At 41.0% G+C, this 9,306-nt stretch overlaps 1 long non-coding RNA gene across 2 annotated transcripts; it reads left to right on the top strand.

Annotated features, from left to right (window-relative positions):
* The first annotated feature begins 5,599 nt into the window (after positions 1-5,599).
* Positions 5,600-9,104, top strand: LOC120742427. 2 transcript variants are annotated; one of them, XR_005697874.1, is made up of 4 exons: positions 5,600-5,831; positions 7,963-7,998; positions 8,372-8,524; positions 8,897-9,104. It is a non-coding gene; the product is annotated as an uncharacterized LOC120742427 (long non-coding RNA). The 2 variants fall into 2 exon arrangements; XR_005697873.1 differs by lacking the exon at positions 5,600-5,831 and having other exon boundaries at positions 7,814-7,998.
* Positions 9,105-9,306: the final 202 nt, after the last annotated feature.

Below are 9,306 nucleotides of genomic sequence, written 5' to 3'. Positions count from 1 at the left end.
AGCTGCCGGAGGACACTGTGAAGAACATCGTCTTCGATCGGGTACATCGCCTCGGCCCCATTCGGGCTACGGCCGGGAGACCACGTCCTATCGTGGCCAAGTTCGGCCACTTCAAACAAAAGCAACATGTGAAAAGCCGCGGCAGGGAATTAAAAGGAACGGACTTCAGCGTGAACGACCAGTTCCCCAAAGAGATCTTGGAACGACGCAGGGTCCTCTTCCCAATCCGACGCGGCTTCATCCAGAAGGGCTCCCGCGCTGTCATCGCTGTGGACCGGCTGTACGTGGACGGACAGCTCCACCGCGACCCCAACATCACTCCGTGGCTGTATTAACCTCACACCAGATAAGAATCAGCTGCACCCTTTCCCTATCCACTCACACTAACTTGCATTAACATCTGTTTAACTTACCAGTATCAAATCGCATCTTAAAGTGTGATTTCATAGCAGAATTAACACCGTCACTCTCCGTCAGTGATTTAATTGTAATGTTTACGTTTTGTTTTTTTCTTCTCGTTCTTTTTCCCCTCTCTTTTCCCCCTCTTGGTTTTATGCTGCTCACCCCTGTCCTTGGTTTCTTTCTTTATTCCTTTCACTGCCTCGATCACCTGCTTCGACACTCATCCACAAACATCCTTTATTTCGACACATACGCACCATGCGCTCAACGGCAGCACATTTTACTTCAGTCAGACAGCGCACACAGTCGTTTAGGATACACACACTTAAGCCAAGCCTACTCATATTAGTAACTATGCATACACAAAGTCAGACTCAGGGAGCATCTCGCCACACATTTTTTTTCTCTCTCTCCTTCTCTTTATTTATGAACAAGTGACGTATTCTCTCCACCTGTCTAAGGACGCACACAGCATACATCCCTAGTTATACACAAACATCTATGGGTACACTGAGGTTCATTACATGGAATATAAATGGAGCTGGCTCCAGAGTAAAGAGGTTAAAAATATTTAACCAACTCAAAAAACTACAGGCAGATGTTGTCCTTTTACAAGAGACCCACAGACCTCTTAGAGATTCGAATGAACTTAAAACACCTGAGTTTCCCAATGTGTTCTCAGCTTGTTATAATTCTAGACAAAGGGGAGTAGCAATTTTAATACATAAAAATATTAATTTCACAGTACTCGATACAGTTATAGATCCAGAGGGCAGATTCTTAATCATTAAACTATCTATACTTGATAAAAAGCTATGTATTGTAAGTGTATATGGTCCAAATGTTGATGATCCCTCATTCTTTCACGGTTTTTTCAGTGCACTCTCTGAACACTTAGATGGCACACTTGTTCTTGGAGGCAACCTCAACCTTGGACTAAATGAAGACATGGATAGGCTCAATACAGCGGGAACTCAGCGTAATTGGCAGTCCATAAATATAATCAAACAGTATATGAGCGACTTTGGTCTCTGCGATGCATGGCGCTCCCTTCACCCCACCAGTAAGGAATATACTTTTTTCTCACATGTCCATCACTCCTACTCTCGTCTGGATTATTTTTTGGCCAGCAGCTCACTGCTGAACGACATTTCAGACACTGAGATTCACCCTATAGCTGTCAGCGATCATGGTCCTGTATCTTTAACACTAATGCACAAGAATAATATTACGCCAAGAAAAAACTGGAGATTTAATATATCACTACTTAAAGATGAAGACTTTATTAAATATTTTAAAAAACAGTGGACTTCATATTTGGACTATAATGACACTCCCGAAACATCAGCTTCTGTTCTATGGGAAGCAGGGAAAGCTGTGATGAGAGGTAAAATAATTTCTTTCTCCATCCATCCATCTTCATCCGCTTATCCGAGGTCGGGTCGCGGGGGTAGCAGCCTAAGCAAAGAGGTCCAGACCTCCCTCTCCCCAGCCACCTCCTCCAGCTTGTCCGGGGGAATACCAAGGCGTTCCCAGGCCAGCCGAGAGATATAATCTCTCCAGCGTGTCCTGGGTCTGCCCCGGGGCCTCCTCCCGGTGGGACATGCCTGGAACACCTCGCCCAGGAGGCGCCCAGGGGGCATCCTTGCCAGATGCCCGAACCACCTCAGCTGGCTCCTTTCGATGTGGAGCAGCAGCTGCTCTACTCTGAGCCCCTCCCGGATGGCCGAACTTCTCACCCTATCTCTAAGGGAGAGGCCAGCCACCCTTCGGAGGAAGCTCATTTCCGCCGCTTGTATCCGCGATCTCGTTCTTTCGGTCACTACCCACAGCTCGTGGCCATAGGTGAGGGTAGGGACGTAGATCGACCGGTAAATTGAGAGCTTCGCTTTTACACTCAGCTCCCTCTTCACCACGACTGACCGGTGCAGCGTCCGCATTACTGCAGCCGCAGCCCCAATCCGTCTGTCGATCTCCGGCTCCCTTCTCCCATCACTCGCGAACAAGACCCCGAGATACTTGAACTCCTCCACTTGGGGCAGGAACTCATCCCCGACCCGGAGTGGGCACTCCACCCTTTTCCGGCTGAGAACCATGGCCTCAGATTTGGAGGTGCTGATCCTCATTCCCGCTGCGTCACACTCGGCTGCGAACCGTTCCAGTGCGAGCTGGAGGCCCTCACCCGATGAAGCCAACAGAACCACATCATCCGCAAAAATCAGAGATGAGATTCTGAGGCCACCAAAGCGAAAGCCCTCCGCCACTTGGCTGCGCCTAGAAATCCTGTCCATAAAAATTATGAACAGAACCGGAGACAAAGGGCAGCCCTGGCGGAGCCCATCACCCACCGGGAACGAGTCCGACTTATTGCCGGCAATGCGAACCAAGCTCTTGCAACGGTTGTATAGGGATTGAATGGCCCGTAGCAATGGGCCAGACACCCCATACTCCCGCAACACCTCCCACAGGACACCCCGAGGGACACGGTCGAATGCCTTCTCCAGGTCCACAAAACACATGTAGACTGGTTGGGCAAACTCCCATGCACCCTCAAGTATCCTCGAGAGGATAAAGAGCTGGTCCAGTGTTCCGCGACCAGGACGAAAACCGCATTGTTCCTCCTGTATCCGAGGTTCGACTAGCGGACGAACTCTCCTCTCCAGCACCCTGGCATAGACTTTCCCAGGGAGGCTGAGGAGTGTGATCCCCCTGTAGTTGGAACATCACATAAAAAGAAAAAAGAAAACAAAAATATTCAGGAATTAGAAAAAAACATCAAATCACTAGAAGAAGCCTACGCGTCCCACCAAGATCAGGAAACATTGAACAAAATACGCAAAACAAAATTAGAATTAAATGAGATAATTGATAAAAAAACAAAATTCTTAGTACAAAGACTACGCCTACAAAATTATGAACATGGTAATAAATCCGGTCAATTTCTAGCAAACCAGCTAAAAATAAATAAAGAAAAAACAACTATATGTGCTGTTCAAGATTCATCTGGGAACACAATATATGATCCGATACAAATAAACAACATTTTCAGGGATTTCTATAAAACGTTGTATTCACCACAAATAAACCCATCTAAAAAAGAAATTGATCAGTTTTTGGACAACATAACTCTTCCAAAATTATTGGACAGTCAAGCAATGGCACTGGATTCACCACTGACACCAGGTGAACTCCAGGAAGCTCTGATAAGTATGCCCAATAATAAGGCTCCAGGTCCAGACGGTTTTCCTGCAGAATTCTACAAAGAATTCTGGTCGATTCTAGCACCAGTTTTCTACAGAACGTTGTTGGAAATTAAAGAAAAGGGCAGACTTCCATCAAATATGAATTCTGCAAACATTAATCTCCTGCTAAAACCAGGCAAAGACCCTGTATATCCCTCAAGCTATCGTCCAATATCCCTTATAAATGTAGACCTTAAAATAATCTGCAAAGCTCTCTCAAAGAGACTGGAGAAAATAACCCCCCTCTTAATTCATCCTGACCAAACTGGTTTCATAAAAGGTAGGCACTCATCAACAAATACACGTAGATTACTTAATTTGATAGACTACTCATACAGTAAAAACCTAGAAACTACAATATTCTCTTTAGACGCAGAAAAAGCATTTGACAGAGTTAACTGGAAATTTCTATTTGCAACTTTACACAAATTTGGTTTTGGATCCTCTTTCATAAACTGGTTAAAAATATTATATAATTCCCCAACAGCTTGTGTTAGAACAAATGACCAGACATCCTCCAGCTTCTGTCTCTTGAGGGGCACCAGGCAGGGATGCCCACTCTCCCCTTCACTGTTTGCAATTTTTATTGAACCACTAGCAGCAGCAATTAGACAGAATTCAGTAATTAAGGGCATAAAATGCAAGAACGTGGAACATAAAATCAGCCTTTATGCGGATGATGTGTTACTCTTTCTCCAAAATTCACAAACCAATATCTCTGGGGTGATTGAATTGATAAACTCTTTTGCAAGAATATCAGATTACTCAATTAACTGGTCAAAATCTACAGTTCTACCGATTAATTGCTCCCTCCATAATTCCTCTTCTACACCACTGCAATCGGGAAATATAAAATATTTAGGTATTAATGTTTCTCCCAAGCTTGCAGATCTAACTAAATTAAACCATATCCCACTTTTAAAGAAGGTAGAAGATGATCTGGCTAGATGGAAATGTCTACCCATATCACTCATGGGAAGGGTTGCCGCTATAAAAATGATGGTCTTACCAAAAATAAATTATTTATTCTCAATGATCCCAACTAAACCGCCACAAGATTGGTTCAGATCTCTAGATTCATGTATGTCCAAATTCCTTTGGAAAAATAAACCCCCACGTATAAGCTTAAAAACACTACAAAAGACCAAGGATAAAGGAGGACTAGAACTGCCTAACTTTCAGCACTACTTCTTAGCCAACAGGCTTCAGTTTATCTCAGGATGGCTAAAACATACCCTCTTAGATGAACCTTGGCTAGATGTAGAACAAGCACTTTGCAATAATCTAGAGATCTCAGACCTACCATTTATCAGCTCAAACATCCAACGACATAAATGCTTTAAAAGCATCAACATCAGCTCTTCTCTGACAGCATGGTGGGAGTTTCTAAAATTGACTGCGTCTTCATTAATCCCATGCAAACGTACACCTATCTGGAACAACCCTGACATATTACAAAACAATAATATGATAAACTTTTCAGATTGGAGTGGTAAAGGAATCAAATATTTAGAACATATACTAGAAGGAACAGAATTTATTTCATTTGACGGACTAGTTACACAATATGGGATCAACAAGAAAAGATTTTTAGAATATCAACAAATTAAATCCATAGTAAAAAAGAAATTTAAACCGGGTCAAGTTGAACTACAAACACCACCAATTGTGGTTCAATTTCTTACTCTTAAAACCCCCAAATTACTATCCAAAATATACAGAATGCTTTCTGAAACAGATGAATCAATATCACTTCCTATTGCAAAATGGGAAGCGGATTTATCAGTTAACTTAGACCTAAACTTCTGGTCTCAGATTTGCTTAAAAACCTTTCATCTAATTAGAAATCCCAGTCTTCAATTAATTCAATACAAAATATTACATAGAGTGCACTATACACTGAAAAAAAGGGACTGGCCATCTCTTGGATTTATGTAAGCATCTTGCATGTATTTAACACAATTACCTCATGTTTTAAAGATAAATGTAACTATATAGTGTAAAAACTACATGATATGCAGAAAGGGTGTATTAAATTGTTCATATCATGTTCAGGTAAAGTAAGTCAATAAGATAGCAACGTTAAATCTCGTGAAACCACGCGTGATTTCATCTCGCGGGCTTTGGATCGTGGTTCAAAAAAGGCATCCATCTCAGTCAAGTCGAGCAGCCAACTCTACGTTTTTGGTATGTCTTGATTTTTTGAATTAATATTTACCATATTTCAGCCAAATGTAGTTAAACGTCTAGAGTGTCGCCATGTAACATGCTAAAAAAGAGCCGTTAGCTTATTTGCTGTTTTATCTGTTGTCAAAGAATTGGCGCTTTTTCATTTGAATTTGTCTTTGGCACAAGAGCCGTAATATCACATTAAACCTAATTATGAGGCACTCATAACATAATTTGGTTTTCTGTGTAAATAGATTTGCCAACTGACTCTTCAGTTACATTGTGTATTTACTGCACCGTGGTGTTAGTGAGATTTTGGACATTGAACAGCAGAGGTGGGACCAAGTCATTGTTTTGCAAGTCTCAAGTAAGTCTCAAGTCTTTATCCTCAAGTCTCAAGTCAAGTCTCAAGTAATGTCAGGCAAGTCAGAGTCGAGTCTCAAGTCACTGGTGTAAAAGTCCAAGTAAAGTCACAAGTCTGAAATTTTGAATTTCAAGTCCTTTCGAGTCTTTAAAAAAAAAAAAAAAAACGAAAAAAGCATGTTGCAGTTATATGCTAAATGTAAATATTAGACCATGTAATTTTAAAATCTGTGTTTTTCTCAACACATGACAAAATAGTGAACTTAGAAAATATACACAAATTGTGAAATTGCACCTCTTTAAAATGCAGCTCAATTAAACCTAGCTCCAAGAATAATTTTCACCGACAGTTCTGAGATAAGCCGCATGTTATTCTTGGATGCGGTTGTAGGACCGGCTTTAAAATCGCATGACAAAAATATCATACACATTAAAAAAAACTGCATCACCAACGTAGCCTGGAAAACATTTGCTAGTTAGATGAAGTCAGCTATCTCATCGTAGCATATTTATATGCATATTTATAATCATACGGTTCTTGGAGTGAGTGCATACACTCATGAAGTTTAGTAACTTCCGGTCACTGCAACAAGCCCAGGTACAGTTTACCGACAGATGGGTACAGGACCTTGAAATGCACCGTGTAGAACGAAAGACCATCGTACGTATCATAAGTTTACCAGTCTCACAAATCGTCGTCATAAATACACATTCGTTAACCGTTTATTAATAGGACCTTTGAGCTCAATGGTAATTAATTAGCAGTGGAAATAATTTCTGGTAGCATCACAGAAATGTAGCAGTGACAATAATATTGTATGCTGTAATCGCACTGGGCAATTAGTGATACAAAACAACTGTTTTACCCTGTGAATAAAAGTATATGTTTTTGTCAATGTACCATAATAACAGAAGCGAAACGCAATATTGAGTCAGGACAATTCACTATTTATGCACAATAAACAAAGGAGCATAGCGCGACAATTTCTGTTCAGCGCCAGACTTGCTTGTAACCTATATCACCAATTATGTTAATAAAAATGACGCATTAACTACAACAGCAGACTGACCTTCGTGTAAATGCTTGGAGCAGACTAACCTGTGAGCTGGAGGGTTCTGGGACGTTATATTTGGTCTTTGAATGGCTGCAATCCAGTCGCCTCTTTGTTACTTCGGAAACATGGCTTGAACAATTTCTCTTCAACGACGTAATCCGATAACAACAGATCTCTTTACCCGTCGGCTTCCCGTGGCTGTCATGCGACCGGCTATTGCAGTTAATAATACAACAGCTTCTTGACATTTTTGTGTTTCTTTTTATCGCTGTGTGACTGATTTCAATTGAAAGCCTGCGTGCGCTAGTACCGCTTGCCACGAGTTCCCAGAATCCTTTGCGGTTCTACCCGAGAATGACGTCACATTTTCAATCTCTATATAATATGCATGTTAAATTTTATATTTGGGGTAAAATATCAAGTCTTTTCAAGTAAACCGGTTCAAGTCCAATTCAAGTCCCAAGTCATTGGTGTAAAAGTCCAAGTCAAGTCACAAGTCTTAGAACATTTTTTCAAGTCAAGTCTAAAGTCATAAAATTAATGACTCGAGTCTGACTCGAGTCCAAGTCATGTGACTCGAGTCCACACCTCTGTTGAACAGCTTTAGCTAATATCATTAGCGGCATTATGCTAGCTTACATCCCTACCCCTCCTGCCCTCACCTGCTGTCCTTTTCTTTTTGTTTTTTTTGCTGCACATTGAGAGACCACATCTATTCTGCATTTCACCAGGAGTCAGCTGATGGATTGTGGGTTCAAGGTGTTATGGTAAGAAAGTATATTCTATTTTCGCTTAAGGTTTCTGTAACTTAATTATAATAGGTTTTGTATAATTATTAGGTGCACGCATACACAAATAGACCACCCTATTAAAACAACTGAGAAATCCAAAATCTGCCATAGGTTTAACTTATACCTGTATGTATTGTCAGAAAGGTGATTACTGGACTCACATTAATGCACACTTGAACTAAAATGAGGTTTTCACTTGTGGGTTGTTGGGTTGCAAATCAGAAACAAACATGTTTGGACTTTTTTAATCCCATAAGATCTGGAAACACAGTTTTTATTCAACAAAACATTACTGATTAACCAAGCACAGTGCCTGCTGTTATTTCAAAATAATTTTATGTCATTTCAGATAACATGCAGCATTCCAGTGCATCCCAACCATGCCTTTACAGTCAAGGTTTCTGACGGAGCTGAGTTTCTCTCTGACAGTCTGCTGAAAGTGTTTGCAAAGTGATCGGGGGAACAGGGCACAAAGCTAAAGGATGTAGCTGCCATGATGACAGTAAGAACTTTAAAATTCTTTAACTACAAAGTGCATATGTATTGCATTAGGTCAGTAAAAGATTTTTATGCTGCATCCATTGAAACAGTCAACTATTACCTGTGAGTACTGATTCCACTGAAAGGATGCCATTCTTTTTTGTCATGCATTTACTGGCCCACTGAGAAAAAATTATCTTTTTTTAAAAATATATGTTCTGGAAACTATATATCCATAAAGTTGATGTCAAACAGGAATTTTTGATATTGCTTTGTAGATGCTGGTGTTGCATGTTGACTGGTTTAAAAAGTCAAGAGTTTTTGTCTGGGATCATTTTCTTCTGTGCTACTGAAAAGTTCACAAATCTCTGTTTTCTTTGTTATAATACTTTAGGATGACATTAATGCTCAAAGGGAGTCTCATCAAAGTGCTCCGCATCTGTGTGAAAGACAATTGCAACATCTTGGTGCAGGAGTTCATGGTGAGTGTTTTATGAGTAGATTGTGGCTTTGCAACATTTAAAAATGCATTTAGTTATCCACTTGATCCTCATTGGACTGGTTAGGACCAGTAGTCCTCTTTAATAATTTGAAGTTCACATGAGGCCTAGTAGTGAACGTCGGCCGCAGGAGGGAAAGGGGAAAAGCGGGGGGCAAGGGGAGGGGGGCCGGGGGTAGAGGGCCCCACAAACCCCAAACGGCCCACCACCTACCCCTGTATTGTGGGGCACAACATAATCAGTAGTGAAAAAAACTGGTTAAAATTATTTAGTTCATATCCTAAAAAATTAACAAAGGCAAATC

The sequence above is a fragment of the Simochromis diagramma genome, unplaced genomic scaffold (genome assembly GCF_900408965.1).
Source record: "Simochromis diagramma unplaced genomic scaffold, fSimDia1.1 OVJJ01000150.1, whole genome shotgun sequence".
NCBI classification, from domain to species: Eukaryota; Metazoa; Chordata; class Actinopteri; order Cichliformes; family Cichlidae; genus Simochromis; species Simochromis diagramma.
Note: the sequence above shows the minus strand (reverse complement) of the source record. Positions and strands in the feature narration are given on the sequence as shown.